The following is a 12835-nucleotide window of genomic DNA, read 5'->3' as shown; positions in this document are numbered from 1 at the left end:
GGTGCTGGAGAGGTACATAAGAAGCTCCTCTGCCTCCAGCTCCGGCTGCTTTCTGTTCTTCCCTCTCACCTTTTCTCCTGCCTGCCTGTTTTGTCTCCTGTGACCTCCTTCCTCCAGCACAGCCCGCCACCATCGCTGTGCATCTCGAGCAGAGAGAATACAAATGCACCAGCAGCAGACACAATTTTCTACACTCCGGGTGCACCCCCTCCCCCCCCCGAGTCTGGCACCTGAGGCAGCCGCGTCAGTTCGCCTCATGGTAAGTCCAGTCCTGGGTGTAGTATTGCTAACAGAACGCAGACAGCAATATCTGTCAACGCGTAGGTGTCTTGGCATTTAGCCACCAATGCCATGAGGTGGCCTGCCTCAGTTTCCCCTTCTACACAGCAGCGGGGGCCTGTTCTGCTTTTGCTGCTGTGCCAAGCTTCCAGTCTGCTGAAAAGTAACATGCTGGTGGGGCTGGCTTGTCACCATCGCTAGCACGTACAACAGTTTCTTCCACCAATCCGGTAGGTCCCAGATCTTTAAAGGGTTAACCACTAGTATTAACTCCTTCGTCTTGACCCATAGATAGAGTAGAAAAAGACACAAGATTAACAGCAAAGCTACAGTGGACAGGCTTTTTTTCCCCACACAGTTTAGCTTGTTTAGTATCTACGGCATATTCCCAGTTCTTTGTGCCCCCCTGGTAGGCACTCTGATGCCCATTCTCCTGCCTCTTTGTAGAAGGCTTTTAATTCAGGCACCTGTTCGGGGCTTTGGCAAGGAAAGGGTGCACTGCAGCCATGCCTGGCCTCCACCCCTCCCTCTGGCATTTCTCTGGGCTGGACACTCCCTTGTGAAGTTTCACCCATGCAGAGATGTTTTCCCCTGCCGCCTTGTGAGCCAGTCTTCTCGCTTACAAGAGTAGCAAGAACAACATCTTTCAAAGGACCCCTTTGGACACCCCACTTTCTGTTCCCGACAGGTCAGCCGGATGGACTCCCCCTCCAGGAGATCTGACCCCCAGTTCTCCCTTCAAACCGGATCTACAGGCGAGGGGTTTGGCATTTTAAAGGCAGACTTTCCCCCCTCCTCCTGGGAAACGGACTCTCCGCCCCCCACTCACCTTCTGTCTGGACTTCCCTATCTGGGCTCCCCTCTGGGTCAGACACCCCTGTGTCCCCCAAATGGGACGGTGACTCTGGCCCAGCTGTGGGCTCCCAGCTACCAGCTATAGCAGACTCGTCACTAGCCAGCAAAATTCCCCCCCTTTCACTTCCAGCTACAGAGTCCCTGGGGTCTGTTCCCACCGCAGTGCTCACCAGGACCCCAACTTCCACCTTCAGTCAGGGGCGGCTCTAGGCACCAGCAAAACAAGCTGGTGCCTAGGGCCAAATCTAGGGGCGGCAGGCTGGGCGGCGGACCTGCCGCAGTCATGCCTGCGGAGGTCACGGGAGCCCTGGGACGGCGGACCTGCCGCAGGCATGACTGCGGAGGCGCTCGTCGCGGCTCGGCTGGACCTCCGCAGGCATGACTGCGGCAGCTCACGCGGAGCCGCGGGATCCGTGAACCATCCGCAGCCGCGGGAGGTCCAGCCGAGCGACCAGCGGTCCCTCTGCAGTCATGCCCACGGGAGGTCCGCTGCTCCCGCGGCTCCGGGGCGCCTCCCGCGCATGACTGCTTGGGGCGGCCAAAAACGTAGAGCCGCCCCTGCCTTCAGGACACAGGAAATACCCCTTAATGCCATGGCTCATGAAGCCATACACACGCACCCTGGACAGCAGTAAGGAGCTGTTCAACTATAGGCTGAGCAAGTGCAGAATGGTGGTAAAATGTGCCTTTGGATGTTTAAAAGGACGCTGGCGCAGTTTACTGACTCGGTTAGACCTCAGCAAAACCAATATTCCCATTGTCATTGCCGCTTGCGGTGTGCTCCACAATATCTGTGAAAGTAAAGGGGGAGACATTTATGGTGGGCTGGGAGGTTGAGGCAAATCGCCTGGCCGCTGATTACCCACAGCCATACACCAGGCGACTAGAAGAGCACAGTAGGGCACGCGGTGCATCAGAGTAGCTTTGAAAACCAGTTTCATGACTGGCCAGGCTACGGTGTGAAAGTTCTGTTTGTTTCTCCTTGATGAAAATCCACCCCCTTGGTTCACTCTACTTTCCTGTAAGCCAACCGCCCTGCCCCCTTCGATCACCTCTTGCAGAGGCAATAAAGTCATTATTGTTTCAAAATCATGCATTCTTTATTAATTCATCACACAAACAAGGGGATAACTGCCAACGTAGCCCAGGAGGGTAGGAGGGAAGGACAAGGTCACATTGCACTTCAAAACTTATTGAATGCCAGCCTTCTGTTGCTTGGGAAGTCTTCTGGGGTGGAGTATTTGGGTGCCCGGAGGGCCCCCCCCCCACCAAGTTCTTGGGCCTCTGGGAGAGGAGGCTATGGAGCTTGGGGAGGAGGGCAGGCAGTTACCCAGGAGCTGCAGCGTCCGTCTGTGCTCCTGCTGCATTTCCTGCAGCTCCACCAGACACCGGAGCATATCAGTAGCCTCAGCATTGAATCCTGTCTCCTCTCATTGTGCTGCCACCATCTCTCCTCTTGCTCCCGCCACCTCTCCTCTTGCTCGTCCCTCCTGTCCTCGTGTTCATTTTCTGCTTTCCTGGACTCTGACATTGTTTGCCTCCATGCAGTCTGCTGAGCACTTTCAGTGCGGGAGGACTGCATGAGCTCAGAGAACATTTAATTGCAAGCACGTTTTTTTCCACCTTCTTATCTGCGCTAGCCTCTGGGGTGGAGATGATAGGGGGAGCGTTGAAACATTTGCAGCTGTGGGAGGAAAAAATGGGAGAATAGTATTTAAAAAGACACATTTTAGAGAACAATGGGTAGAGTCTTTCACAGTGAACCAAGCTGTTAACATTCCATAGCACATGTACTTTCAGTACAAGGTCACATTTTGCCTCTTACATTGAGACCCTGCCGGTTTGGTGTGAGAGATCACACACGCAGCACCCTCTTTTCCCATACCAAGCACCTGTTGGGTTGGCCATTTAAGAGGAGGGGCTGTACTGGCCGCGAATGCATCCCAAGTCTTCAGGGCAAATTAATCCTTAGGCAGATCTTCCCCCTACAGGCAGTATAAGACAAGTATTTACACTTTCCCGTTACATACATCAATGGCTAACGGTTATCCTTTGTTAATACAAGCTCCCTTTAGACACGACCTTATCTCAAGGTTTCTGCTTAAATCCGCATTCCATCCTTAGCAACTAAAAGCGAGGGGATAAACGGCACCTCTTACAACTCTTGCATGGTTAGGGTTAGGGTTAGGGCTGCCTTTCATTCTGTCCTTAAATTGACTGAAACATTTCCCCTGCTTTTAATTCTGCTGCCACATCATTAAACGCGCTTGCTTTTAAACCATGCATTATATTTACAGATACACTCACCAGAGGTGCCTCCTCCGGCTTCATGGTCCATGAGCTTGGGTTGGGCGGGTATTGGCTCCAGCGTGATAAACAACTCCTGGCTGTTGGGAAGAATGGTTTCTCGGCTCGCTAGCCTCCTCCTCCTCCTCCTCATCCCTATTGCGTGAGACTGCCCCCTTGCAAGTGTCCATGCACAGGGGTAGGGTAGTGGTGGGGAGCCCCCCCCCTCGCATTGCATGCAGCTCATCATAGAAACCGCATGTGACACACAAAGTGCTGCAACATGACACTGAGGCAGGGGGAGGGGGCGAGACTCTGCCTGCTGGAAGCCAATGGGAGCAGCTAAATCAGGCCCAGGCGCCCAATCAGCCGCTCCACACTCCGCACCCATGAGGGGAAGGAGGAGAAATCCCAGACAGTTGCACCGGCCCTGGGCAAACCCGACAGCCCCACCCCGCCGCTTGCCTGCGGGCCGCACCGCGAGCCCCCGCGGGCTGCATGTTGTGCAGGCCTGTCCCAGCCTCTGTTCTGGCTTTTCCAGGCCTTAATTGCTGCTCAGGGTTAATTAAAGCCACAGCTGTCCTGTAACGCCCTCCTGTCCAGGGCAGGGTTTGGGGACAGGTATTTTGCTACCCATAGACACAGGACTTGGTGTGGGATGGGTGATTTCACTTCAGCCTTGTGCCTCCCTGCGCTAACCCACAAGACTCCTGGCTCCCAGCCCCCCTGCTGTAACCCACCAGCCCACACTGCCCTCCCAGAGCCGGGGAGAGAACCCAGGAGTCCTGGCTCCCAGCCCCCCCCGCTCTGACCACCAGCCCCCACTCCCCTCCCAGAGCCGGGGAGAGAACCCAGGAGTCCTGGCTCCCAGCCCTCCCTGCTATAACCACCAGCCCCCACTGCCATCCCAGAGCCGGGGAGAGAACCCAGGAGTCCTGGCTCCCAGCCCCCCCACTCTAACCACCAGCTCCCACTCCCCTCCCAGAGCCGGGGAGAGAACCCAGGAGTCCTGGCTCCCAGCCCCCCCACTCTAACCACCAGCTCCCACTCCCCTCCCAGAGCCGGGGAGGGAACCCAGGAGTCCTGGCTCCCATCCCCCCCTGCTCTAACCACCAGCCCCCCTGTAACGATGCTGCCTTTTGTGGGATATTTATGAGAATATCAATTCAGGACAGATTGTTTAGAGCAGGGCAGTCACAGCCCTAGGCTGGGGTTCCTTTGCACACCAAGGGAAACCAAACCCGCCAAACGGAGATGACTTCGGTCTCACCCCACTGGCTGACCACAAGTCACACAAGCAATTCCCTCAGACACTCCAGTATCCCCACCAGTGCCGCTCGTTATGGGGATGAATGGTTATGAAAACCAAGACCCCAGTAAAAGAAAAAAGGTTGCCTCGATCCCAAAGGACCAAGGTCAATATACAAATCAGATCTTACCCACAAATCACAGTTTCCAGTCCTTTAGAATCTAAAATCTAAAGGTTTATTCATAAAAGAAAGAAATCTAGATGAGAGCTAAAACTGGTTAAAGGAATCACTTACAGACAGTAATGGCAAAGTTCTTGGTTCACGCTTGTAGCAGTGATGGAATAAATCAGGTTCAAATCAAGTCTCTGGAGTCCATCCGCAGCTGGGATGGGTCAGTCAGTCCTTTGTTCAGAACTTCAGTTTATAGCAAAGTCCCTCCAGAGGTATGAAGCAGGATTGAAGACAAGATGGAGATAAGGCAGCTGCCTTTTATAATTTCCTCCAGGTGTAAGGACACCTCTTTGTTCTTACTGTGGAAAATTACAGCAAAATGGAGTTTGGAGTCACATGGGCAAGTCACATATCCATGCATGATTCAGATCTGTACCGACAGTAGCCAGGAAGATTTCTTATGTGGATTGGAGTCTTCCAAAGTCCATTGTGAGTTAAGTGTTTCTTGATTGGGCACTTAACTTGCAAATTACTTTCTCAAGAAGCTGACCAAATGCTTTACCAAGGCTACTTCAGAATTAGAACACATTGAGATACAAGTACATAGCCAATATTCATAACTGCAACTACAAAAATGATACACGCATCCAGATAGCATAATCATAATCAGCAAATCATAACCTTTTCACAGACACCTCACACAACAATCTTTGCTGCAAATATATAGCAGTGGTTGCAAAAACGATCTATACAGTTACAGGTTATGTCAGTAACATCACACCCCCTCTGCTCTAACCACCAGCCCCCTCACACCCCCCAGATCCAGGTATAGAACTAAGGAGTCCTGGGTCCCAGCACCCCCCTGCTTTACCCACTAGACTCCCCTCCCCTCCTCGAGTCAGGTATAGATCCCAGGAGTCCTTGGCTCCCAACCCCCCTGCTTTAACCCACCAGCGCCTCCCAGAGCCAGGGAGAGAACCCAGGAGTCCTGGCTCTCAGCCCCCCGGGCTGTACCCCACTAGACAGAATCAGCCAGTCAGAGTGGAACCAGTCTGTGGTTTATTGTTCCTGGGAGAGGATCGCAGGGACAGCGTTGCCAGCGGCCGCGTGGGGCCCGTCCCTGGGGCTCGCCGGTCGGGCTCAGATGGACGTGCTGTTCTCGATTTGGTGGGGATCCAGGTAGCGGTAGGGGATGGGCAGGGATTTGTTCCTCTCTTGGATCTCCTGGGAGAGCTGGGCCAGGCGCCCCTGGAAGGCTGCGATCAGCCGCTTGGGCTCCTCCTCCGTGAAGTGCTCGTCGGGGTACGTGCCCAGGGGTCTCTGCAAGGGAACGGGAGAGCGGTGAGGGACAGCACGGAAGGGCTCCATCACCTGGTGCTGAGATGCAGCCACCTCTGGGGTGGGGCGGCTGGTTACCCAGGGACCCCTCGCCCGGCGCTGAGATTCAGCCACCTCTGGGGTGGGGTGGCTGGTTATCCGGGGACCCCTCGCCTGGCGCTGAGATGCAGCCACCTCTGGGGCGGTGCGGCCGGTTACCCAGGGACCCCTCGCCCGGCGCTGAGATGCAGCCACCTCTGGGGTGGGGCGGCCGGTTACCCAGGGACCCCTCGCCCGGCGCTGAGATTCAGCCACCTCTGGGGTGGGGCGGCCGGTTACCCAGGGACCCCTCGCCCGGCGCTGAGATGCAGCCACCTCTGGGGTGGGGCGGCCGGTTACCCAGGGACCCCTCGCCCGGCGCTGAGATTCAGCCACCTCTGGGGTGGGGTGGCTGGTTATCCGGGGACCCCTCGCCCGGCGCTGAGATTCAGCCACCTCTGGGGTGGGGTGGCTGGTTATCCGGGGACCCCTCGCCCGGCGCTGAGATTCAGCCACCTCTGGGGTGAGGTGGCTGGTTATCCGGGGACCCCTCGCCCGGCGCTGAGATGCAGCCACCTCTGGGGCGGGGCGGCTGGTTACACAAGGATCCCTCATGTGCCCTAGAGCGCAGGGAAGGTGTTTAACAGCTGTGTAGCAACACTGGGAAGAGTTCACGCCAGGGAGGGAAGGAGAATCCTGTGGCCGGTTGAAACAACACGGTGGAATTTATGGGTGTTTGAACGGAATCCCCCAAAGTGCAGCTGGGCCGGGACACCTGGGTTCATGCCCCGGCTCGTGGGAAAGGTCAGCGGGTCCTTTATTGTTACCACAAGGGGGGGGAGAACTCAGCTGAACGGCTCATTAAAGAGACACCCCCAGCCACAGCCCAGCGCCCCCTAGCGCCACCCTGGGGCCAGCCCCGCCTGCCAGAGGATAACGCCCCCTGTTGCCCCTGCTCCGCTCCCTTCCCCAAAGCGCCCCTAGCGCCACCCTGGGGCCAGCCCCGCCTGCCAGGGGAGAGCGCCCCCTGCTGCCCCTGCCCCACGGCCCCCCATAGCTCCCGTGTCCTCACCGAGTCCCCCAGCTCGCAGCTGAGGACCCAGAGGGTGTAGATGGCGATGCTGGTGCTGTTGACCTCCGGGATGGTGTCCAGGTAGCTCTCCAGGGAGGAGGTGCCCTTGGCCTGGGGCGGGGGGTTCCTCATGGAGGACGGGAAGTTGGGCATCCAAGCGCCGAACTCGTACTGCGGCCCAGAGAGACCCCCCAGTCAGAGCAGCCGGGGACCCCCCAGCCCAGCCAGGGATCCCCTCCTCACCCCGCCCAGGGGGCATCAGCACAGGGAAGGTCTGGCTCAACCAAGAGGCCTGGGCACCCGGGGCTTGGTCGGAATCTCTCCCACGGCCAACGGGTGGGAGAATCAAGGGGGAGGGGGGTTGGGGTACTGAGTGCGGCAGTGGGGGAGGGTCCTGGGGGGCTGGGGCAGGGTCCTGAGGTGTCCAGGATCTCACTGGAGTTGGGTGCTGGGTGGGGGATTGGCCGCTAGAGCAGGGTCCTGGGGATTGAGGTGTCATTGGGGTGGGGTGCAGGGTGCGGGTGTTGGTGGCGGGATCCCAGGTCCCCATGCTGGGTGCCGGGATGTCAGTGGCTGGACCCCAGGGCCCCGTGTGGGGGGGTGCAGGGTGGGGGTGTCGGTGGCTGCACCCCAGGTCCCTGTGGGGGGTAGGGAATGAGCCCCCCCCCCGAGCACCCTGGCTGGCCTCTCCCTACCTGCCCGTTGCTGAGGGCGGCGTGCCGGGCCGAGCAGCAGTAGATCCACATGGTCAGGTACTTGATGAGCTCGGGGATGCTCTGCAGGGATGAGGGGAAGCCTGTGGGATGGAGACTGACCTGTCACTGACCTGGCCCGACCCTGCTCTGTGGCCTTAGGCTGGGACCCCTAGAGCCGGGTTTGATGCCTCCCTCTGCCGGAGCCTCCCCCAGTGAGTCGCTCCCCTGCTCCAGGTCTCAGCTCAGCCATGCGCCATCTCCCTGCCCTGCCCGTTCCCACGGCGGGGCCGTTCCCAGTCACCCCACAGCCCCGTCCCACCACCGTGATCCAGGCCACCCTGTCCCTGCAGGGTCGCTGGCCCCATTGACTCCGATGGAGAGACACCCATTGACACCAACCGGGATCCGATCCCATTGACTCCAATGGAGAGACACCCGTGGCGCCAGCTGGGATCTGGCCCCATTGGCGCCAATGGAGGCGCCCATTGAACCAGCTGGGATCCGGCCCCATTGGCTCAATGGAGAGACACCCATTGACACCAGCTGGGATCTGGCCCCATTGACTCCAATGGAGGCGCCCATTGACATCAGCTGGGATCTGGCTGACAGACACGCCAGTCTGGAGATGTCCCCAGCCACCCCTGCATGGAGCCCGGTGACCAGCGGCTGCAGGACTCTGGGTTCACATGGCCCTTACCAGATGCCTCGTTCCCCAGGAAGCATTCATGGAAGATCTCGTCTGCCCAGGCCTGCAGCTCGCGATCGGCCAGGACATGGGCGTCGCTGCGGTAATAGTGTCTGACGATGCCGGAGACGAAGCTGGAAAGAACAGAGATGTGTCGGCCTGGATGGGTCGATGCAGGCCACATCACTCCCCAGTGCACCAGCGTCACTCAGCCAGCATCACCAAACAGCCCAGTGGTACTGTGCACCCTGGCCGTTACCTAGTGTCCCCTCCACTTCGCCCTTTCCTAGCTGTGGGAGCATGGCCTGGTGGCTAAGCCGACGGCCTGACCTCCAGGTGATCCTGGATCTCGTCTACAGCAGAGTTGAAGTTTTCATTTCAAATTAGACTTGCTCTTGTGGAAGTTAATACATTAAATAAGCATCGCCATTGACACAAAACATCTTGGCTTGACTGAAACCAAGTGTTTCCATTCACCCCCAATGAGACCTTTTCCCGGAATTTGATTTGGGGCAAAATTCCCAAAAGTTTGACTTTTCCTCTCCATTCTTGTGTATTTACAAGTTTTCATTCATTTTTCCTAAGCCAACCAATCTACCACACAAAGTAAGTGACGGGGGTTAGGATAAAGGCAGAGGAGGGGATGTGACATAGCTATCTTCAGTGTCTACATTGATCATAGACCTCTAATAAATCAGTCCAAATTGCTTTGAATTTTTCATGCATTCCCTTTCTCTGCAATGCCAGCCATTCGTTAGCTGTGTGATAAGCCAGATCACCAAGCCAGGCATCAATATTTGATGGGGATTGACTTTTCCATTGTGGTAGGGTTACTTTTTTAGTGCCCAAAGCTGCCCATTGGCACCACACTGCCTTGTTACTAGGGAACCTCCAGATATCAGGAATAGAATCTGTGACACACTGTACCTCAGAATAGCTCCCTGGAAAACCCATATGCGTCATTCATCAGAAGGGACCATTATGATCACCTAGTCTGACCTCCTGCACAACGCAGGTCACAGAATCTCACCCACCCATCCCGGTATCAAACCCCTATCCTATGTCTGAGTTACTGAAGTCCTCAAATCGTGGTTTGAAGACCTCAAGCTGCAGAGAATCCTCCAGCAAGTGACCCGTGCCCCACACTGCAGAGGAAGGCGAAAAACCTCCAGGGCCTCTGGCAATCTGCCCTGGAGGAAAATTTCTTCCCGACCCCAAATATGGCGATCAGCTAAACCCTGAGCATGTGGGCAAGACTCACCAGTTTATATCCATTTGTTCTTGTGTCCACATTGGTACGGAGCTTGAATAATTCCTCTCCCTCCCTGATATTTATCCCTCTGATCTATTTATAAAGAGCCATCATATCCCCTCTCAGCCTCCTTTTGGTTAGGCTAAACAAGCCAAGCTCTTTGAGTCTCCTTTCATAAGACAGGTTTTCCATTTCTCAAATCATGCTAGTAACCCTTCTATGTACCTGTTCCAGTTTGAATTTATCCTTCTTACATATGGGAGACCAGAACTGCACACAGTATTCCAGATGAGGTCTCACCAGTGCCTTATATAATGGTACTAACACCTCCTTATCTTTGCTGGAAATACCTCGGCTGATGCATCCCAAGACCGCATTAGCTTTTAACGACCATATCACATTGGCGGCTCATAGTCATCCTGTGATCAACCAATACTCGGTCCTTCTCCTCCTCTGTTACTTCCAACTGATCGTCCCCAATTTATAACCAAAATTCTTGTTATTAATCCTAAATGCATGACCTTGCACTTTTCACTATTAAATTTCATCCTATTACTATTACTCCAGTTTACAAGGTCATCCAGATCTTCCTGTATGATATCGGTCCTTCTCTATGTTGTAATACCTCCCAGTTTTGTGTCATCTGCAAAGTTTATTAGCACATTCCCACTTTTTGTGCCACGGTCAGTAAGATTAAATAAGATTGGTCCCAAAACCGATCCCTGAGGAACTCCACTGGTAACCTCCTTCCAGTTCACCTTTCAGTAAGAGCCATTGTAGTCTCCCTTTAACCAGTTCCTTATCCACCTTTCCATTTTCATATTGATCCCCATCTTTTCCAATTTAACTAATAATTCCCCATGTGGAACTGTATCAAATGCCTTACTGAAATTGAGGTAAATTAGATCCACCGCGTTTCCTTTGTCTAAAAAAATCTGTTACCTTCTCAAAGAAGGAGATCAGGTTGCTTTGGCACGATCTACCTTTTGTAAAACCATGTGGTATTTTGTCCCAATTACCATTGACCTCAATGTCCTTAACTACTTTCTCCTTCAGAAATTTTTCCAAGACCTTGCATGCTGCAGATGTCAAACTAACAGGCCTATACTTACTCAAATCACATTTTTCCCCTTTCTTAATAATAGGACCTATGTTAGCAATTCCCCAGTCGTGCGGTACAACCCCTGAGTTTACTGATTCATTAAAAATTCTTGCTAATGGGCTTGCAATTTCATGTGCCAGTTCCTTTAATATTCTTGGATGAAGATTATCTGGGCCCCCCCCCGATTTAGTCCCACAGTGAGGGAGGGGCGGACTGGGAAACTGGCCAGGCTTCTGACCAGGGTGAGATGGTATAGTCCTGGTGTGCAAGGCTGGGGAGAATTGGCTGGTGCTCTCCTCTGTGTGATTCGTGAGTAGCTCAAGGAGCTTTCATGCAGTGTAGCTGGGTGCGTGGGGGCAGGTGTCTGAAAAAGAGCCTTTTGGGGAATTCCAGTTTTTTTTAACTCAGAATTCTTTATGTGGCAGGAATAGGGCCGCCCAGGGGCAATTTGCCCCAGGCCCCAGGTCCTTCACTCGCTCCAGGGGCACCGGAAAACTCTTGCAAGACCCAGGGCTCCCGAGCTCCTTCCGCTCCAGGTCTTTGGCAGTGGGGGGGGGGGGCACGGAAGGACCCCTCGCCGTGAAATTACCGCCAAAGCGGGACCCGCCACCGAAGTACTAGGTCTTCGGCGGAAATTCAGTGGTGGGGGCCTCCCGCCACGGGTCTTCGGGGCTCATCGGCGGCGGGTCCTGGAGCGGTAGGATCCCCCCACCGCCGAATTACCGCCAAAGCGGGGGCCCCCTGCTGCCGAAGACCCCAGGCCCCCTGAATCCTCTGGGCGGCCCTGGGCAGGAAAGCCGTGTTTCCAAGCAACTCTGAGCCGGTGGGAATGTTCCACATGCCATCTGCTTCCTCGCCACCCTCTGCCCCGGCTCCTGCTCCTTACCTCTCAATGGCCGACCAGATCTTCAGCCCATCATCCCTGTAGTAGTAGTTGGGGATGCAGTCAACCCCGCGCTCGTGGATGTCATCAGGTAAGCAGAGGGAGTTGTAGGTCAGGCAGGACATGCCTTTGGCCATCAGCACCTTGGTCCCCTCGATCCCCGAGCCCATGCCCTGGGAAGGGACCAGAGACAGAGCCTTCAACCTCTGAGCCAGCGGGCGGGTTAGAATGAAATACCACCGCGACCTATTTCAGCGCAACGAGACAACTGACAATACACCCCTGTGACAAATGTGCCTCCCCGATGTTTCGCTTTGCGTGGTACCCCAGAAATGACCAATCACTCGCAACCTCCGGTGTTTGTCCAACCAGTTCTTAGAAACCTCCAATGATGGAGATTCCACAACCTCTGTGCTTGCTCCAGAGTTAACTTCCTTTAGAGAGAGAAAGCTTTTCGTAATATCTAACCTCAATCTCCCTTGTTGAAGATTAATCCCATTTCTTCTTCTCCTGCCTTCAGCAGGACCAGAGAACAATTGATCATCGTCCTCTTTGTAACATATTTGAAGACTATCAGGTCCCCACTCTCGGTCTTCTTCTCTCAGGACTCAATGTGCCCTTTTTTTTTTAACCTGGCCTCATAGATCAGGGTTTCTAAACCTTTTATCATGTTTGTTGTTTTTTTCTGGACTCTCTCCAATTTGGCCACTTCTCTCCTAAAGTGTGATGCCCTTTCCCCACCCAGTTCTCCAACTGAGGTCTCACCAGGGCCAGACAATGACCTCCTGGGTTTTACTCACAACACTCTCGTTAATACAGACTAGAATGATATTATCCTTTTCCCCAAGTGTGTCTAATTATTGCCTTATATTCCACTATAATTTCCAGATCCTTTTGAGCAGTAAGACCCCCAGCAGCCAATTATGTCCCAGGTGGGCATTGGATTTTT

The 12835-nt window shown here is 54.7% G+C and overlaps 1 protein-coding gene and 3 long non-coding RNA genes across 4 annotated transcripts in view; all 4 read right to left on the bottom strand.

The window, feature by feature from the left end:
* LOC120381973 (zinc finger protein 850-like) overlaps positions 1–12835 on the bottom strand; it is a 754134-nt gene that overhangs the window by 432472 nt on the left and 308827 nt on the right. The window lies entirely within an intron of this gene.
* On the bottom strand, positions 2755–3663 carry LOC120381985. Its single transcript, XR_005588209.1, has 2 exons — positions 3442–3663; positions 2755–2818 (listed from the first exon to the last, which is right to left on the bottom strand). It is a non-coding gene; the product is annotated as an uncharacterized LOC120381985 (long non-coding RNA).
* LOC120381982 lies at positions 7311–8724 on the bottom strand. Its single transcript, XR_005588206.1, has 3 exons — positions 8662–8724; positions 7965–8065; positions 7311–7440 (listed from the first exon to the last, which is right to left on the bottom strand). It is a non-coding gene; the product is annotated as an uncharacterized LOC120381982 (long non-coding RNA).
* On the bottom strand, positions 8743–12708 carry LOC120381986. The gene is made up of 3 exons (XR_005588210.1): positions 12355–12708; positions 11890–12059; positions 8743–8783 (listed from the first exon to the last, which is right to left on the bottom strand). It is a non-coding gene; the product is annotated as an uncharacterized LOC120381986 (long non-coding RNA).

The sequence above is a fragment of the Mauremys reevesii genome, linkage group 14, assembly GCF_016161935.1.
Source record: "Mauremys reevesii isolate NIE-2019 linkage group 14, ASM1616193v1, whole genome shotgun sequence".
Taxonomy (NCBI): domain Eukaryota; kingdom Metazoa; phylum Chordata; order Testudines; family Geoemydidae; genus Mauremys; species Mauremys reevesii.
The sequence above is the reverse complement of the archived record's forward strand: the minus strand, read 5'-3'. Positions and strand labels throughout refer to the sequence as shown.